Below are 20,831 nucleotides of genomic sequence, written 5' to 3'. Positions count from 1 at the left end.
CTTAGTGACGCGGTCCTGTGGTACAGGTGTGCAAAAAAATGTTTGTTCAATTCGCAAACACTCAGGTGGAAGCCAGAAAGCGCGTTTGGGCCTCTCCTCGCGGGGCGCGGGGGCGAGGTTCCTGTCAGGGTTTATGTCCTTATTTATGTTCCAAACACCCTTCTGGACCCACCCAGGGACCCGCGGAAATTTGTAATCAGGGTCAACACCGGGGCTTTCCCGTCTTGACGCCGCCATAACAGGACACACACCTTGAACCCTCGAGCTTCCTCGCCTTGGTCAACCGTCCCGGGGAGACCCGAGTCTGCGACTGCCGACCTTCCCGCCTCCGACGAAATGCAGGAAGTGGGGCTGTGCGCAGGCGCACTTGACCTCGCTGCTGACTGCGCAGGCGTACAGGCCATCTGCGGGACCCTGCCGGGCGGCGTGGTGTGCTTTGTCCCTGAGAACAGCGAGAAGGGTGAGGTTAAATTTCCTGTCTTTGCATTCTCGCACTGTACGGGGATGGCCCGACCTCTTGGGTCCTTTGCCCAGACAGGGATGGAGCCTGTTCTGGTCTCTGGAGAGGCAGTCATGTTCAAACCAGTCATCCTCTGTCCCAACTGCATGGGAAAATTGTGGCTCCCTCCTTCCTGCACCCCCGGTCATCTTTTAGGTTCCAGATTTCAGTTGCAAGATGCTGGGGGAACCTGGTCTGTGTGTAGAAGAAAACAACTGCCACGTCCACAGAACGAAAGCATAAGTGTGTTGCTTGTTCTGGCTGCATTTCTGAGTCAGATCCATCCGTTAGACCAAGAGTCCCCAGGTTGGTGGGAGAGCTGAGGCCTGCATGTGGGTGACAACCGTGCAAGGCAGAGAGCAATCAGTAAGGCAGAGCCAGTGTGCTGGAGCCAAAGAGCACAGGAGCCACAGATATTTTCAACAAAGGAAGCAGAATGGTGCACCACCTCTGAGCTCTTGAGCTCCAGCTCCAGGCTTCCTGCCTGGGAAGACTGTGGGTTCTTGGGCCTGTAAATTTGGATAACCTAACCCTCTCAGTAAAATAGCACTATCAGTATTTACTTCATTTCCCTAAAAATACTAAGAGAACATGAACAGTCCTACCTAACTCACAGTAAGTGCTCAATAAATGTTAAGCCTTATTTCATAATAGTAGCTGCCATTTATTGGGTACTTACTGTAGGCCTGGTGTAATAATTTTAGGTCTGAGTTCAAAGACCATATTCTTTTATTTTTACTGTATCTTCTGCTTTTCAAAGGCTGGGACAGGTGAAAGCAAGAGTTAGAGCTGAGAGCTGGGGGAAGGTTGTTAATAAAAATCTAAGACTATGGGACAATAAAACGTATTCCTGAGTTCTTCGAAAATGGTGTCAAGTAAGAATATTTGGAGATAAGATTAGAGATAGACTCACACCAAATAATAGTAGGCCTTGAATGCCAGGGTAAGAAAGAAGTTTTGAAGAAAGAGGTTCATCTTTTTAATTTGGGAAGGAGATTTCAAAGAACAAAATATCCGAGCCTTGTTATTTATCGTGGTTACAATTAGGTGATTCAAAAGGAATCAATTCTCAAGGAAGCTGATTTTGACCTGATATGTGCAAATATACACATGCACGCGTGTAGCACTCACTCCCTCAAAAAAAAAAAAAAAAAAAAAGAGTTCTCATCAAAACAACTTTATTCCCAGGAAGAGCAATATCCTGTGCTATATCTATAAGGAATGTAGATATGAGCAGTATGGAATCTCTGCTAGTAATTTTTTTTTTTTTCGTTTTTGTTTTTGGTACTAGGGATTAAACTCAGGGATGCTTAATCACTGAGCCTCATTCCCAGCCCTCTTTTGTATTTTATTTTGAGACAGGGTCTCACTGAGTTGCTAAATTGCCTAGACTGGCTTTGAACTCACTATTCTTCTGCCTCAGCCTCCAGAGCCACTGGGATTACAGGTGTACACAACCGCAGCCGGGTTTTGCTATCAGTTTGTAAACTTACCTGTTCTATGTCAGTCTCATTCTGGTTATGATTCATTTATTTCCACATGAAAGGTTGATCAGAATGGGTGACAGCAACAGGGCCACAGAGGAAGGAAGACACTGAAGTAGTGAGAGCAGTTTGGTGGCATGACTCCTGGACAGACACATTATGTATGAGACACTTCATAATATTGAACAGAAAACCCTCCTTATTTCCCAGTCATACAAGTTAGGAAACAAGCCTACCTTAAATTCATCTCCTACAAAATTTCTTACATTGATCTGTTGGATAGCCATAAATATGCAGTAAGAATTTGCTCTCCTGTTGTTTTTAACTACATTGTTTTATTAACAAATCAGTCACCTCCATTGGCACAAAACATTTGTAGTGCTGAAAGTTATTATTCTTAACCCTACTTCAAAACATTAAGTTTCAACTTAATAGTGAGATAGTGACAAGTGGAAAAGGTATCACTTTATAGAATCTCAGTTCTCTAAGCTCTCAAAAAAGAACTAAAAATACTGCATCAATTTTGCAAGGATCTAAACTCAGGTGTGCTTTAGGAGACTGGGAGTTAAAAAAGTTTTGGAAGTTAAGTTGGTATAAGGGTATGAAAAGCCTCTGTCGCTCTAGTTCCAAGGAAATACTCCTTTCTCTAATAAAGCTTTCCACAGAAGACAAACTATACAGAAGAAACAAGGTATGTATAAGAAAGAATTACCATAGTTCATTAACTTTCAGATAAGTAATTCATTTGGACATGTAACAGAAACTTTATGAATGTGAAGTGCGCTTCAAAATGTTGACCTGTTAAAATTCCATAAAACAAGCCTCAAAATGCAAGTCATTTGTGCCAGCTGCAATTAAATAACTGAAGCAGCATTTCCAGAGAGACCACGGCACAGGGCAGAACAAAGTACAAATCAGCAGGAAAGAAGCAAAACATACCAGTGTTAATAATTTACCATAGTTACTACTCTTGAAACCCAAATAACATTACAAGTGTTATCTGTTTACATTTCCACGTGTTTTTATTGTCTTCACTGTGAAGTGTTTAGTGTACACTATATGTGCAGAAATCCAAAGGCTGCAGGAGTTTGTCTTGGAACAATAATCTTAACTCGTGAGTTTAGCTTTTGTTATTTTGCTTTATGTCTGCATTATGGTCTCTTCCAGGAAAAATGTGGGAATTGGTTTATTAAATATCATGAAGCATTCATATTTCATATTCCTATCATGTATTTTATTTGTGTGCTTGCTTGTTTCCTGAGCACACTGTAGGGATTTTTTATGTGAATTCTGAAAAAGCAAAAGTGGAACTTTAAAGGAGACCAAAAATAACAACGAGGCACCATTTTGCCCTGTGAAAAAGCACTGGACTTAATCAGAACCATGAGCCCCAGGCCTAGTTATCTCTTATGTAGTTGTGGAAACTAAATCAGGTTGCTTAACCTCTCTTTGTTTTATTCCTGCAATGGAGATGTCAGTACCTAACCTGTCCCATCTTACAAAGTGGATATATGAATAAATTGAAGCAATGTATGTGGAAGAACATTGTAAATTTAAGTACTCTGCAATTGTAATGAATTGTTCTTATACTCCTATGAAACAGCCTGGTATTACTAATACATAGACTTTTAGTATTTGAACATATTTGACTTTCTGGGTGATTGAGCATGAAATAAATGAGATTTGGCTTAGAATCATTTCTCCAAAGGAATGTAATCATCTTGGTATTCTGGGTAATTTCCTCTAATAAGACGCCCTTTCACATAACACATTCCAGTGGAGAGGAATTGCTGTCAGTAAATGAAGCCGTGTCTTTATAAACTCATATCATGTGTCAATGTTTATAGTATGTCCCCAAGACATTTTTGTTCATTAAAAGGAATTGAAAATACTAACAGTTGCTTGTACTTTGGTATTTAGGCAAGATTTCTAAGGAAATTGACAGAGAATAATAACCAGTAACATCATGAGAAAGAAACTAAGGGGTGTTTCAAAGTAGGTTTTCAAGACCCAGTGATCACCAGTTGGGTCCCTGTGTCTCTGACTGTGCAAAAGCATTCCAAGAGAAAGAGTGCTGGTTCAAGAGGAGGCTCTGAGCATCTGTCTTTGACTATAGGCATGAGATTCAATGCTCTCGGGTCATGAAAAATGACTGGATTCACGTTAGAACTTTTTCAATGCCAGTGGAAACAAATATCCAATGTGCCACTTTTGAAATTTTTTAATTTTGGAGGATTAGAAATGTATGAACTATTTTTATCATTTCAAATGATCATGAAAGCTCCATTGGATGGCATTCTATCTGAAGGGAAAACAGACTTTTTGTTCTGGTAGAAGATGCCATTATTATTGTACTTAAATCTACTGACCATCTGAGGGAGTTAGAAGTTAACAACTATATTTTTGGTTGATCTTGCATATTTTAATCCAAATATGGTGAAGGACAGGGCTACAGAGGGGAGTTTCCATATAACATACAGAGCTCAGAACTTGTAGCAGAAGATGTTTAAAGTTCTCCACCCCAGCGAACTCTGTACTTTGCACTTTGGTTAGATTCTCATTTAAATTTAAATTTCTAAACTTTTCTTAGAACGTTAAGCCTCCTTTGATCTCCTCTCTTCTGAATTGCAGAAATCAGGTAAAACTATTGGTAAAATGACCTCTCGTCACATGACTGAAGAGCCTATGAAGAAGGTGGCTATCTTTGGAGGAACTCAGGGGAATGAACTAACAGGAATATTGTAGTTAAGCACTGACTAGAGAATGGCCCTGAGATTCAGAGAACAGAACTGGAAGTAAAACCATTTATTGCCAATCCAAGAGCTGTGAAGAAGTGCACCAGATATATTGACTGTGATCTGAATTGCGTTTTTGACCTTGAAAATCTTGGGTAAGAACATGTTTTGTACAGTGAGCATATTTGTATATGTGAAATGTGGTATATGTGTGTGAGAGAACTTGTACCCATACATGTGTGTGATGAATATTCATGTTTGCACTTGTAGTGCCTATAATGAGTAACATCCCTTTCACTTTAAGTCATACTGCCTTGTGAATTACACAGTTGTGGAAAGTGGGCATTCATATGTTGTTTTATGTACTTTTTAAAGTACCACATTATTTGATTTTTCTTTGCAAATATATCATATGCAGACTATAAAAATATGTAAGAAAGGCTTTATTTTTAAATCATATCTTGAAAGACAGATTTAATAATCCTTTGCATTAATTTTAGTGTTTGACCAGTGTGTATGTACATACTTGTTAGCTGTGTGGGAAATTCACTACAGTGTTTTCTTGCAACTGTTTATGGTAGCACATAAAGTTCTAGTTAAGAAAAATATGATGTTCCAGTTAATATTTGTTGAATCAAAGAGTGAATAAGTACCCATTTTCAGAAAACATCAGACCACTCTGTAGCCTGAGGAATAGATGTATTTACCTTCATTGGTGGATTAAATAATGAGAGCCAAAGACACCCTGAACTTTCTGAATTTGCCCCTGATTTACAATACATTGCATGCAATATATTTAATCTTAATATTCTGGATGGATCCTATTGTTGCCTTTGTTTATGTCCTGATAGCTACCACTGTTTAAGCCTCTTCTACTTCTTTCTTTCATTTATCTAAAAATATTATTAAACATCTTTTATCATTGTGCCATGTACTGTGGGAGTACAACACTGTATAAGATATTTTTTCCTCCCAAGGAGTTGGTAGACTGCTAACCAAGATGTAAGACATGCACAGGAACAACTAACTGCACTCCTTTGTGTACCTATTTTCTGATACACTAATTTGAGTAAGAGAAGTTCCTAGGATTAGTATCACTATGGAACAAAAGATGAATACTACTTTTAGTACAAATATCTTATTTAGTACAAATAGGTTGCAGGGCAGTTATACGGTAGACATACTTTTGGTATTGAATCGTAATTTTACTAGCATAAATTTTAATTTTTGAAATGCTTTATGATTGAGGTGATAACAACACATTTATTAACCTAAAATGGCTATTATATGTATTATATTACAAGTTAATAATTTGTTGAAGAATAGCTTTTTGTCAGTATATTAAGTTCCCACATATCTCTAAAATGAACTGGGGTGAGTTTTCTTATTATGGCCACCCATAAGTGTGCCTTTCAGTGAGAGAAGTCTTTTAAATTGAATTCATGTTCTGCTTCTTATTCATAACACTTTTCAGAGGTAAAGCAGTTGTCTCTTAGAGCAGGTATGAAAGTTTATGAAGTAGACAAACCGATTATCTTTTCTTAGCCAGCCCCTGCCCCAAATTTCTTTTCCTATATTCTTCGTCTCAGTAAGGACACTACCACCCACCATAGAAAATCCCCCATAGAAATCACAGTTCTTCAACCCCTGTGTCTAGTGGGTAAGGCCTTCCAAATATTCTTTGCAAGAACTTCACAAATACAGTCTTTCTCTCCCTTTTCACTACCTTAGTTTACTTCTCCTGCAGACAGTTACAGGAGCCTCTTCACAGACTCTCTCTACATCGAGACTTGCTCCAGTCTTTTCTGCCTTCCCTTATGTTGGTTATAGAGATCATCCTAACATGAAAATCTTATGCCTTTCCCCTGTCAAAATTTGTTTAAAGTTTCCTCTTCAGAACAGATCTAAGCGACATAGTATAGCTGATAGTGCCCTTTGGGGTCTCGCCCCTGTCTATTCTTTCAGCCTCATCCCTTGGAACTGTTCCAGTGGTACCTGTACTCCAGGCATGGGAACTCGAAATGTTCATTGTCTTTCAAAACTTCCAACGCAAACTCTGAGCCGCTGGGTGGGCAGTGGGGCCATTTACTCAAATGGGGTAGAAAGATGTAGAAGCAAGAAGGACGGGGGGCAGCCTCATGGGATTATTTCATGAATTAACTTTTAAAACACATATTTGTGTGTGCACACATGTATAATATGTATAATACCTGTATATAATATGTACATGTACAGTACATGTACATTTATCCTTTAGAAATTATGTTTGGTTGCATGTAATAGAAACATAGACATAGTAGCTTAAGCCTATCAGGGTTTCTTCTTCCCAAGTAACAAGTCCAAAAGTAGGCAGTCCAGGGCTGGTGGGGTGGCTTCATGACATCGTCCGTGCCACAGGTTGCTTCTCTCTTCCCACTGTGCTCTTCTTCATGTGAACCTTTTTGTAGTCATGGCTTTCGCCTCATAACTGCAAAATGACTAATCCACCTCCTTGACTGCATTCCAGACTGGAAACACTCAGGTACAAACTGTAAGTGCCTTGAAGATACTAGTAAAAATAGCCAGGAAATAGAAAGAGATAGAATTACATGAAAATGTGGTTGGCTGATTTAATGAGAAAAAGGAAATTTAAACCTTTGTCACATACAGCAAGAAAAAATGTATCCTAACCATTTGAGGAAGTGAGGAGAGTTTTTAGATTGAAACCAAGTAAGAATATAATAATAGCTATTAACACTTGTCCCACAAAAATATATACACGTGTACCTGCAAATTTTTGTATTTCTGGAGTGTTTACAGACTGGAATCTGTAAACCTTGTCCCTGGACCACTGATGCCTGTTGAGCCTCAATTAAAAATACCTGACATTAAGATGATGTGAGCTCCTGAGTTTGACTATGTTTTTAGAACTTGAATTAGCCACAGTGAAGATTGGGTGGAAGATGCATTTAATGATCTATCCTCATAATAAATAACAAGTGCACTATAACCACAAAGAAACTATAAATAAGATTAATAGAAAAGTTTTGTTCAAGGTTGAAATCAAATGGTAAATTCTGTTTGAAATGTCCAACCTGTGACTAGCCACATAATGAACCTATTATTTTGCATGAATACCAGTGCAATATTAGTTATGTGGAAACAAATGGTAAAAAAAAAAAAAAAATTCATATACAAAATTTTAGTTGTTTTCACTCCCCTCACAAAATTTTCCATATTAAAGGTTCCGCAACTGGTTCTTTGTACACTTTATTCTTGTTGACTATTTATGTTATCTTAGCCATAGATATTGCTAGTCTTTTTCTTTCTGCTAATAATAGCTAAAAGATGCCAGAGGATTTGCCGTATGAAGTGAAAAGAGCTCAAGAAATAAATCATTTATTTGGCCCAAAAAGTAGTGAAGATTCCTATGACATCATTTTTGACTTTCACAACACAACCTCCAACATGGGGGGCACCCTTATTCTTGAAGATTTCAGGAATGACTTTTTAATTCTGATGTTTCATTCTATTAAGGTAATGTCAATGTTATTAATTTATAAGTTTACATGAGTTAATTTTAGATGTGAAACAACCAGAACAGGGTCAGGAAGGAAGGTCCAAGAGGAATGGGTCTATTCCACAGCCAGGCTGGGAAGCTGGATGGGAGGTTATGCCCAGATACAAGAGATGGTGGTGACAGGCAGGAGAAAAGAAGAAGCAATTAAAATAGCAAATATGGTGAACAAAACAATAACACCCTTGTGGATTCTTGTGTCTATAAAATCATAAATTTTATTCCCGGTGCCACCAAATCATGTTATTTGACGAAAAAAAAAGGAAAGTGAACATCAGAACTTTATATGGTACGGTTGAAATATCAAAATTACAGGGTTTAAGGAAGCTTAAAAAATTGTCTTTTCCAGCAGTGAAGACATTGTCTCCCTTTAGTCCTGCCCTTGTCAACATTTGATTGAGATAATCTAACACACACCCAAATCTTTTGTTATGTACTTCATATGGCTAATCATTTTAAGAATCTTCATGATTAAAAATTCAGCATTCCAGCGCCTTTACTAAAGACAAAATGCTAGAAAATACCAAACAAGCAAAACCACAAATAATGGATTGTGTGTTTCATTTTATATAATAGATGTTCTTCCTTCCTGAGAGCTAAAATGGTTTAGTGGGAAAAGTTTGACCCTTGTAGCCAGAAACTGGGTCTAAATCTTGGCTTTCTCCTTCACTAACCTTAAACAAGAAGTTCAACTCTGAAAACAACTTGTTGTAAAATTGCCATAACAATACTCACCCCATATGGCTCCTAAAAGCTTTAAGTGAGAAAAAGTATTCAAAGCATTTAGACTAATGCCTACCCAGTGTGAGGGTTAACTATTAGTTTTGTTTCCCTTGAGTTCTGGACAATCAGTAGGTAGTGGTTCTGATGGGGAGAACCTTCTGCAGCTATTCTGTGTTGCTCCTTGAAGAGAGCTGAATGCTTTGGTGGCCAGACATGGAAAAGCCCCAAGGTGGACTCCTAGTTATCAAAACCAAGAGAGGTGACTCAAATTTTCATTCAAATAAGCAGGACAAAGGGGAATCACCTGACATCTGTATTACAGGGATAGAAACAGAGTCCTTAAGAGACTAACTAAGCTAAATAGTAAGGGTGACCAATGAGGAAAACAAAAATAACCACATCCATTCAGAAAGAAAATTTATTTCCAATTCTTTGGTCATGGCCCTGGAGAATTGTTTAATGTACTTTTACCCAGAAAGCTGTATGTAATTCAGTTTTATATGCAATTTCTTTGTATGTTTTCAAAGCTATCACATTGAGTATTAGAGAGTTTCATAAACTAATCTCGGTTGATGAAGAAAAGAATATGAAGGCATTACTGACTCCATGGCAGCAAAGAGAACAAAACATATGGTCTTTACATAATAAGAAAGATGTTTTAAAAATTCTTCTCAGACTTCTCTGGCTCCATTACTTTGCTGTGTTTATCTTATTGAGCATCCTTCCCTCGAATTCACAACCACTTGTTCTATAGCCATGTATCGTGTTGGTAAGTCTATTGGCATAACTGAATAAAATATACCTACCTGAAACTCCAAGAAAAATTAAAGAGTATTTGAGCTACCTTGCACATCATTAAGGCTTATCATTATGAGATAATAAGCAAATTAACCCCAGGCAGACACTATACTTAATTCCCTCACTATTTCTGAGCAGCTTTCTGGTTCCATCATATCATCTCCTTCGCTGTTATGTTTGGCCCTTCAAATGAGTCTGACAGATTCTTCTCATTCCCAAGACTTAAGTGAAATGTCACCTTCTATAGAACCTTCTCTCTAACTCCACTCCACAGAATTAATTACTCTAAAAATTTGTAATCTCAACAGATATTTATTGTGTGTCTACTAGAGATCAGCACTGTGCTAGGTGCTGGGGAAATAGTAATGCACAAGGCACACAGAATTCCCTCAAAGAGCTTAGTATCTAATGAGAAGATAGACATTAAGCAGGTCATTATTGCACAGAGGGATAAATGGCCATAGTAGGAGTAATTCATTCTCTTTCCTGTGAGACCTACTAGCATGATTAACTATTTGCAAACTATACTGTAATTAAAATTTCTATTACAACTTAAGATCCTTTTTGTTAGATCTCAGATGCTTTAACCAATAGTAAATTTAGGAGCAAGATGGCAAATAATATAAGCAAATGAAAAATTAACAATTATCCTTGTTACTCAAGTATTTTTATATTTGGTACATAATTAAGGAAAGAAATTAATTACTAATTATAATGGAGAACACTAAATATCCAAATATAGGCACAGAGTTGTAATAAATGTAATTAACCAAAACCTTACTGTATGAGATAGGGTTGGGTGCAGAGCTCAGTGGTACAGTGCTTGTCTACCATGTGTAAAACCCAGGGTTCCATCCCTGGCACCACAAAATAATAGTAATAGGGATTATGGTTCTCTTTGATACCAAAAGTGTAAGACTTCCAAACTTTGAAAGATTAGCCTTAGACTATGATATTTATAGACAGTGCTGTTTTAGCTACAACAAATATCTGCTGATATGTTTGGCCCTTACAAATAGAGCCAAAGCCTTAAAACATTTCACTATGAGGGAGTATTAAGTGCATTAAAAATAATTGGAAATATTAGTATGTTCTCCTTCCAGAAATATATTTGAAATCTATTATGTCATATACACATTGGAAAAAAAGCACTTAAGATCACAAGAGGCATTCTTTCTGAGTCAACCTTTTATAATAAGAGTATTGCCCACATAAACTTCCTTTAACTTCCACAGGCTACCTACAGGGACCACCTTTGGCATTCTACTGCCAAAGTGACTGAAATATAACATGATTGTTTTCCATAAATTTTATCCCAGAAAGAAGCAGTTTGCTGCAGCCAGCCTCAGGATCATTCCCCAACACTCTTTCCATATCCTTCCACCAACCTGCCTATCTCTGTCTCTCTGTCTCTCTGTCTCTCACACACACACACACAGAGTCTTAACTTATCTAGATTGACTGTGGTCTCACTTGAGATTCAGATGGTTATTTTTGACCATTATTTCTTCAACTGCACTCCTGAACATGCCAAGGTTATTAGTATTCTGCTCTGATATGAGATCTTGTGTCAAAGTTAATTTGGGGTTTGGAAACCTATTGTTCTGCACCCACAATGAGGAAAACAGAATCAAAAAGCAAACAAGCCAAAAACCAAAACAAACCTTTAATAACTGGCCCTTCTGAGGGAAACATGCACTCCTACCAGTTAGTCCATTGCGGAAAGCCGTTGCTTTTTGCTGACGGGCTGCTTCAAGCGGCTCGTGCCGCTCTTAGGAAACACTGCGGCTTCTTGGCCCGGTGGCTCCAAGCGGCTCCGCTTATGGAAAGCCGCTTCTCATGCTTTCAGCCCAACCAGCGGGACAAAAGACACGTACTCTTTAGAAGTTCATGAAGCAGCTTCCCGTTTATTCCAATAACACCCTCAATATATAAGCAGTCTCATGCATAAGCAATTGTAACCAGATATGTCCATCCAATCCTGTTAAAGGTCAAGCAGTCACTCGCTGGAGCATACATACAAAGTATATCTGTCCATGTGCTGGGCAGCTGAACGGATTATCATGCAGCCAATTGTAAATGCTTCCTGCCATTCTCCATGCATATTCAGAACGCCGTTTGCTCTCTGCCAGTCGCCATCTTTGGATGCACGTGGCGCAACCCTGGGCCCCGGGTTCCGCCCGCCACAGTCCATAGCTTCTCCCTGTCCATAGAGGACTGCCTGAACCACACCTTCCATCTCCCTCCAAAATAAGAATATGTAGAATGCTTTTGACTACCAGTAACCCCAAATGGCTTAAACAATAATGCATATTATTATACATAACAACCTAACAATGCCATGAGGGACCAGGCTCTTTTTATCTACTTGGTATGTTGTTAGGTGCCCCCAGGCCATGAAGGGTCCACTGTAGTTCCAAGTATCATATGCCAATATGACAATATCTAATGGAGGAAGGAACACTCAGGAATTGCCCTACTTATCTTTTGTTTCGGCCCCTTTGTCAGAACTGAATCACATGTCCATTGTTAAATCATCAGGATAATTGGATTACTATGCATGAATTAAACTATTTGATATTTACTCTTAAGCCAAGAAAAAGTTCATTTACCTCAAATATTGGATACTCAACCAAAATTATGATTGTATAAGAAGGAAGGAGGATGGAATGCATTTGGGGTAGGCAAACAACAGTGTCTTCTACAGTATGCACCCAGATATATCCATGAACACAATTTTCATATATTTGTACAAATCATTTATGCACAGAGACATACCTTAGCCCCACTTATGATACCATATACTTAGATAAATACCTGTACACAACACAAGAAGTTTATGCACAATACAATATAATGAATTTTTTAGAATTGGAAAATAATAGAAATGTGAAAATAGATGGGTTAAAGAATATATTTGAGTTGAGTGGAAGAGAATGAATATGGGTGATATACATAGTAAACACTGATAAATGGAGAAAGTTCATGGTTGGAGGGATGATTTTGTGGGAGACTTGAACAGGTGGAGAAAGAGTATTTTGTGGGTACATGGACGAATGCTTGAGAGCTACAGGAACTAGAGCTGATAGTACAAGCATAGTTTTATTGGGGTTAGAAGGAAATACACATTTTTCTACAGAAAATAAGAACCATTGCACTATCTTGTCAGAATGGATTAATATTACATATAAGAATGTTGTCCTAAAGTCACATAGATTGCATGCTAACTTAAGTTCATGCTTCATATTGCTAGATTTCTATGACTGACTAGATGTATTTCCTCCTGTTAGAGCTAAATGTTAGGTCTCTGACAATTTCTCTTTGTGGTCGCCTACTATGTTGTCATTGCAGGTTTGTCTACGTCTGTTGCTATGTTATGATATTTAAATACTTGAATCATATTGAAGTAAATTTAAAGAAAAAATAGCCCTGAATTCTAACTACTCAAACATGTCTGGAATTTTTTTCCGTGTTCTCCTCCAGTCTTCATTCACTATGCATTTATCACTGTCCATATTTAAATGCATAAACGTTTTGCTTTATTTTTTGCCACATGTTCTGTCTCAGATGCTTTCCATGATCCTAACTGGTCTAACATTTCAATATTTATAATAATGGGGTTCTAGATTTAATAAAGTGCTTAATATCACAATACATTCTAATGCTTATGTAATATTACTATCTTCCCTTATGTACCTAGGTATAGAAGTTGTTCCCCAACCCCAAGGTGTTCTATGAGCTGATATTTTGGATCAAATGAGAAAAGTGATAGAACATGCTCTCGATTGTATATATCCATTCAATGAAGGTAAGGAGTGGGTGAGAGTTGTTTCCATAATTTTGGGTATTTGCATACATAGGTGTGTGTTAGTCATTATTATATCCAAAATATCTGACAAGCACAATTTAGAGAAGGAAAATTTTATTTTAGATCATGTTCTCAAAACTTAGTCCATGGTTGGCTGGGTCCATTCCTCTGGACCAAGCAAGGCAGACATCATGGCAGAAGGGCATAGTGGAGAGAAGCTTCTCAGGACATGGCAGCTGGGAAGCAGAGAGGGAGGGGGCCTCAGGAAAGGTGAACCCTTCCAGGGCTCAATCCCAGTGACCCACCTCTTCCAGCCACTCCCCACCTGCCTAAAGTTACCACCAACTCAGTCCATTCAAACTAGGATAATCAAAGTCAAACTCTCATAATCTAGTTGTTTCACTTCTGAATATTCCTGCATTAACACAGGAGCTTTTAGGGGATACCTCATATCCAAATCATAACAGTATACATATATTACATATTACATATATATATCTATATATATATATACATGTACATTCACATATATATATATATTTAACACACCAAAGTATATCCCTGTGTGTGTGTGTGTGTGTGTGTGTGTGTGTGTGTAAAACTTAACCACTAAAATTGAAGTAGTAATTGAAATCTAGGTCATATTTGTCACGCTTATAATTTTAGGTGCTTTTTCAAATTTTTTATTCACTTCAGCTATTCCTCAATACCAGAAAACACACATACAAGAAAAAGTGTTGCCAAATAAACAACCCAAATCAAATTCTATTTTTCTGTTAATCTCCATTTAAAAAAACAAAGACAGAGTAGGAAATACAAATGTCCGTTAAAAGTGGAAAAAGATGTTCAATGTCAAAAGTATTCAGAGAAATGCAAATCATAGTGGGAAACCTTTTTGAATCTGATGATATTAAGTGATGGTATAGGAAAAGGAGGTACTCTCATTCCCTTCTGACCAATATTTGAATTGGTAAAGACACTTGAAAGGGTAGTTTTATAATATCTACTGTATCTACTTATTAAATTGTGCAGATCTTATGACCTGGCAGTTCCACATTTCAAAGAAACACAGGCTCACAACCTCCCAGTGGGTTTTTGCCAAGGGTGGTTATTACAGCGTGTTTTGCAATGGAACTGACTCAAATGGGCATCAGTTTGTCAACTGTTAAATAATAATAACATGGAAGAATCTTCAATGCAAATTATTGATTATTGATTAAAAGAAAGAAAATTGTAGACCAAAATATATGATTTACTTTAAAATGATAATCATCTCTTGCTAGAATGCATATAAGTATGAAATTGTTGACAAAAGATGTAATTATGGTGACACAGCTACTGTGTAGTTCAGTGTCTGTGGGGAACATAATTCCTTAGCCTCCGATGGTGCAGCCCCCCCGTGTTCACCGGGACTTCTGTCTTTGGAAATCCTTTGACTCCAAAGTCATGAAAACTGAAAGTGAGCTGTTCCCCTTCTTGTGTGAGGGCAGTTTCTATTCTATCTAATGGAACTGGTATTGGGAAGGTCACAACCTAGTCACAGGAAATTCTCAAATAGTAAGTGTGGCACTCTAATATGTTAAGAAATGATATACCCAAGGGAGAATGCCACAAACCAGACTGGAAAATACAGTTTACAAATCAAATGGTCCCTATATCCCTACCACAGGGATGGGGAACATTAACTCAAGGACACTCCACCCTCCCTTTTTGCATTCATCAGTCACACATCTCTTGAATCTGGGTTGCCCAGGTGGCTTGTTTTTGTGTCACAAAGGAGACTTGAAAGAGACTTAGGCATTCAGACTTGCCCTCTTGTGGCTTTCGGGAACCCTGTATGGCTGTTACGTGAATCGGTCCACGCTAGTCTGATGGATACTAAAAGATCATACTCGACACCCCAACCAATAGTCATGCAGCTCAAGCCTTCAGCCTGCCAGTTGCCAGATATTAGATTGAGGCCATCCCAGATCATCCAGCCACAAGCTGATCTGCCAACTCACCCCAGATGCATGAGCAAGGCACTGAGAAACCAGCAAAGACAGTCCAGACTAGAGAAACTGCCTAACCAACCCAGTGTTGCTTTAAGCCACTAAGATCTGGGAAAGTGTGCTAGGCAGCAAAAGGTCACTGACAGGATTGATCACAGGATCTCCCCATCCCAACTCTGCTTTAAAGGCAAAGGAAGACTTTTCCTTTGAGATGAAACCATAGCTTCCTGTGGAGATCCCATTGGACACATTTTTACCCTGTTTGCCCAGAGACTGTGGTGTCTGTGTAAACTACTCCTTTTCCAAGTTTCTGGGCATTGAGCTATTTGATGTTGTCATATCTTTGGAAGCTGAACTCCACTGCTGTTAAACTGCCGGCATCCCCAGATTGCACTGATTAGGACCCATCTTAATGTTTAATGAACTTGGATAAGAGAAAGAGCCACTAGACTACAGCCACCTAACTTGCTGAAAGTCCCCCTGAGAATATGCAGTCTCTGAATGTCAGAATTCAAAGGATCCTCCAAGATAACCTAACCCAAAACCCTCTTTTGTCAAGTAGTGAAAAGTAACCTCTAGGAGTTAAGCATCTTGCTCAAAATTTCACAGCTAGGAAAACAGAAAGATGACACAGTCAGCAGAACAGAGCCCAGGGTCCTGACTTGCAGTCTCAGGCTCTTTTTCTCCCACACTAATAAACTCCCCACAAACTTTTGTAAGTTCTATTTTCTACCTTTGCTCATCAGCGTACTGATAAGAATAATTGCAGAACTTTTTAGCTTTATATCATTTATGAACATCTTTAACTAAACTTAATGTGTTCTCCTTATAACTTTAAGTATCAACTTCACTTTTTTATGAAGATTTTTTTTAATTTGCTATAATATGTATTATTTTGGGCAAAGAATTTCCTCCCTGTGCTATTGAGGTCTATAAAATAATAGAGAAATTTGATTATCCCAGGAATGAAAGTGGAGTAACAACTACTATTATCCATCCTAGTCTGCAGGTAACTTTTGCTGTTTCTTTAAAATGTTGTAAATATTTTAATAATGTTGTATCTTTAAGTAGAACTTCACAGTTCATATAGCATTTTACATACACTAGCTAATTTGATTTCACCAAGCCACTGCAGTGTAGAGAAGTGTATTAGTTAGCTTTCCATCACTAAAATAAATACCTGAAGCAATTATTTTATAAATGGAAAATGTTTATTTAGTCTCAGTCCAAGATTGATTGAGTAGCTCCATTTCTTTGGGACTCTGGTCAGGGTACAGAGTGGTAATAATCAGAAGTATGCATTACAGCAAACTGCTTACATGTGGGGTCAGGAAGCAGAGAGTAGCTCAGATTTTGTTCTACAGCCTCCTTCAAGAGCACACCCTTAATGACCTAAGTGCCTCCCACAAGGTTCAACCTTCTAAAGGGCCAGCACATCCCAAGAACACCATGGGAACCAAGCTTTTAACAACTAAACTTTTGGGAGACACTACCTATAGTCAGCCTATACAAGGAAGATATTCAGACCTTCACTGGATAAATACTTGTTGAGTATAACCCATGTTGACTCAAAGGATATACTAGTGAGTGTTGTCTGTAGTCATGGAATTTATAGTCTAGATGTAAAAACATCCACGTTACAGTTCAGAAATGATAATAACCAGATGTTGTAACAGAATAATGAGGTCGGAGCATGGTGGTCAAACAAGACTTCTCACAAAAGTTAAATTCCTCTACAAGTGCATGGGGAGGGACTATTATACTTCTTTCAATAAAGGAAAATGGACACTTAGAAATTAGAGCCAATTCATAGCCAAAGGTATCAATGAAAAACTAAGAACTAATGTCTTGCAGATGACATTATTGCCACCTCTGGGGTCACAACCAATGAAGTTAGAGCAAAATAGTCAGAACCTGCTTCACTGCATTGTCTCCATTCCCTGACCCTCCTCAGCACCCTGGTATCTATCTGTACCCCTTGCCCCATGATGGCATAATGAGGGAGGAAGAAGAAGACTCAAGAGGTTTACATATGGAAAAGACTAAGAGAAAGACAGGAGCAATGATTCCAAAAATGTTAAGGTGACATTCCCCATGTGAGTACCCTATACCTTCTCAGACCTGAGAGGAGTGGCTATCTGATATAGGGCTTTCAGCCCTAACTGCAGTCTACCTAGGGAACTTTTCTATAAATAACAATGCCAGGACTCCACTCTGAGATAATCTGATCTTACTGACTTGGATGATGGTGGCTGAAAACTACTGGACCATTTTAAATCCCTATTTAATGATCCTAATAGTTATCCGGACATCCGACTGAATAAATCATTCTTCCCCAAATACAGACCAGTGGAGGAAACCCTTCTTTGTGATTTAACGGGGTCCAGGTATAAACCAGAGAAAGGCATCTTCAGCAGCATTTTATAGGAAAGGTAAAGATTCAGGGTTAGAATGGAAGAAAACCTTGTAGGCAACAAAAATACTCAGCACAGGACACACATGTCAATGTGATGATGGTGCAACATTTAATACCCTCGAGCAGAGAAAAAGCAATCCTGGGGGAATGAGAAGTGACATTGAGATCAGCAGCTAACAGCAGTAGAGATAGGCTCCAAAACTCTGGAAAATAGTTTGGATTTGATAGACAATAAGGAATGACTCAGTGTTCTACAAGGAGGGATTAATTGGTTAGTTATGTGAGTAAATATTTTTGAATGACTACTAAGCCTCTTTTGGGTCCTTAGATTCAAGATAGATTAGATTTGGGTCTGAGATTCAAGATAGGCAGAGTCCTCATGTAACTTCCATATTAATTGAATAAACAATATATAAAACAGGTCATTTCAAACTAATAAGTACTATGAATGAAATGAATAATAATGTATCAGGAGACAACAAAGGGTTCTAATTAGATGGAGTAGTTGAGAAGAGTCATTCGTGAAATGGTGGCACTGAAGCAGGAACCTGGAATATGTGAAGCTAGACATATGGAAAACAAGTGCAAAGGCCCTGGGGCTGGAACAAACTTGGAGGGTTTGATGAATAGCAGGAAGAACACTGTCAGCAGACTGTGTGAACAGAGATGATGCTGACCTTGGAGCCAGAGATACCGGCAGGGACCTGGTTGCCTATTTAGATTCTAAGAGTGATGGTTTTTATTGGGGATCCTTATCATAATTCCTTGGGGGAATTTCTCCCCAAATGTGTGGAACCCATCACAAACTACTAAAGTAGTTGCTTCTCAAACTCAGGGCATGTAAGAACCAGCTGAGGAGCCTTTGAAAAATCCAGGTTCCCCAGAGGTTCTGATTTAATTTACTAAGGTGGAAATACAGAATCAAATGACTTCATCAGGTGATTTCATATGACTTGGGTCTGGATAGCCCTGCATTACATGGGGACCTGTGCAGACACCACTAAGCAATGTGTGTGGAAGTTCCCTCTGTGATTCTGGGCATATCTCTGCCTGAAAAGCACTCATTCAGAGCAGTATTCCCAACCAGGTCACCCTGTAAAATCACCTGGGTCTTGAAAGGAAGGAAGGAAAAGACAGGAAGAAAGTAGGGGATGAAGGAAAAGAAAAGAGTGAACTATAAAAATGAGAAGTATGAGGAACTAGAAGAGGTGGGTGATAACTTAGATGTATGTATTACATAGCTATTGGTTATATGACTATGAAAATGCATATATCGAAATTTACAACCGCACACAAAATTAATGAATTTTACTGTATATAGATTTTCTACATAAATTTTTAATAAAATGTATTTATTAAAAGTACAGTTACACTTTAGATTCTGATTTGATATATCTGAGATAGAACCAGCCCCTGTAACCATGTAAATGTATATTAATATCCCAAGTGATTCTAATGTATGGCTAGAGTTGAGAAAATCCCTGAGACACATGCAGTACTTTGCATACTTTCAATATTCTACATGTAAACTTCTGACAAGTTGTTAACATAAAAATTTTGATTTAGTAAGTCTGCAGAGAGGAACAAAATTCTGCTTTTCTAAAAAATTCCTGGGGTGATGCTGATGCTGCTGGAAAATATTAGAAATGCAGAATCTCAGGGCACCACCCCTGATCTTCAGCATCAGAACCTGCATTTTAACAAAATCCCCAGATGATTTGTAAGTACACTCAAGTTAGAGAAGAACTGTTGTAGAGTTCCTATGATCCTTCAACATTGGTGCTTGAAGGATCAAAAGGCCAACTCACTGGGGCAGAACCATTCAGATAATGCAGTGGGACACACCTGCAGTAAATTTACTTTGTCTTGCACTTTTCCCAAGAACATTCACCAATCCTCATCAGAATAAAGTCTCCCTGTGTGCAAATACAATGTGACTCATTTTTATGTCCCCAACAGTAGAATGTCTTGCACACAGAAGACTCTGAAAGAATGTTTCCTAAATTTTGTTGAACAGAATTTAACTTCAGATTGCAAAAAGTAGGCTATGCACTTAGGTGGATATGAAATTAATTTTTCCTCTTAATATTATAAACCTCTGACCACATTTTAAGGCAAACTTTGTTTCAGAGCAAACTCTAATTATACATGTCAACTATAAATATTAAAAGGGAAACTCTTAAAACTGCTGCCAAAAACAATTACATGGCTTCAGTGGAGTCAGATCACTAGCAAGCCTATCAATGCATCCTTCAGGTATCACTTTTTTTTTTTTTTCACATAAGGGAGTTTATTAAGCACACAGTGTCTCTCTGCAGGGTAAGAGAGAAAATAAGAAGAAAAGAGAAAGGATGCACGCACAGGAAAGAGAGAAATGGAGGAGACAGCATGAAAGCAAGGAGGAGAGAGAGAAGCATGAAAGTGAGGAGAAGAAGAGAAAAGAAAACGGCAGGGAAAAAAAAAAAAAAAGAAAAGAAAACGGCAGGGAGCTATCCTTAAGCAATCGGATTCCTCAGGTTAATGGGACCAATGAAGGAGAAGGATACTTGCAAGCTGACTGATGAACCAATAGCTAGCTAGGATGTTCACAGACTGACAAGTAGTTGGGAGGTGGGGAAATGGCTGCAGTGGAAAGGGCGGGGGAGCAACAAGAAGTTGGGAGGCGGGGAAAATGCAGTGTAAAGGGTGGGGGAGCAGCTTTATATTATATTCCCCCCATTTCTGTTTTTATAAGAAAATCTTTTGGTTTCCAGTTCTATCCTACCTTATCTCTCCTTCCTGCCCACGTGACTAGGCCTGGTTTTGTAGGTAAGATGTTAAA

General features: G+C 38.3%; 2 long non-coding RNA genes and 1 pseudogene across 4 annotated transcripts in view; 2 read left to right on the top strand and 1 right to left on the bottom strand.

Moving 5' to 3' along the window:
- LOC306656245 overlaps positions 1-20,831 on the bottom strand; it is a 528,984-nt gene that overhangs the window by 445,147 nt on the left and 63,006 nt on the right. The window lies entirely within an intron of this gene.
- Positions 1-20,831, top strand: part of LOC306656224 (polyunsaturated fatty acid lipoxygenase ALOX12-like) — a 421,309-nt pseudogene that overhangs the window by 357,417 nt on the left and 43,061 nt on the right. The window lies entirely within an intron of this gene.
- On the top strand, positions 3,009-14,101 carry LOC306656244. Of its 2 annotated transcripts, XR_013762450.1 has the most exons (4): positions 3,009-3,097; positions 4,615-4,873; positions 8,039-8,234; positions 13,496-14,094. It is a non-coding gene; the product is annotated as an uncharacterized lncRNA (long non-coding RNA). The 2 variants fall into 2 exon arrangements; XR_013762449.1 differs by lacking the exon at positions 3,009-3,097 and having other exon boundaries at positions 4,501-4,873; positions 13,496-14,101.

Source organism: Sciurus vulgaris (assembly GCF_902686455.1).
Source record: "Sciurus vulgaris genome assembly, chromosome: 3".
Taxonomy (NCBI): domain Eukaryota; kingdom Metazoa; phylum Chordata; class Mammalia; order Rodentia; family Sciuridae; genus Sciurus; species Sciurus vulgaris.
Note: the sequence above shows the minus strand (reverse complement) of the source record. Positions and strands in the feature narration are given on the sequence as shown.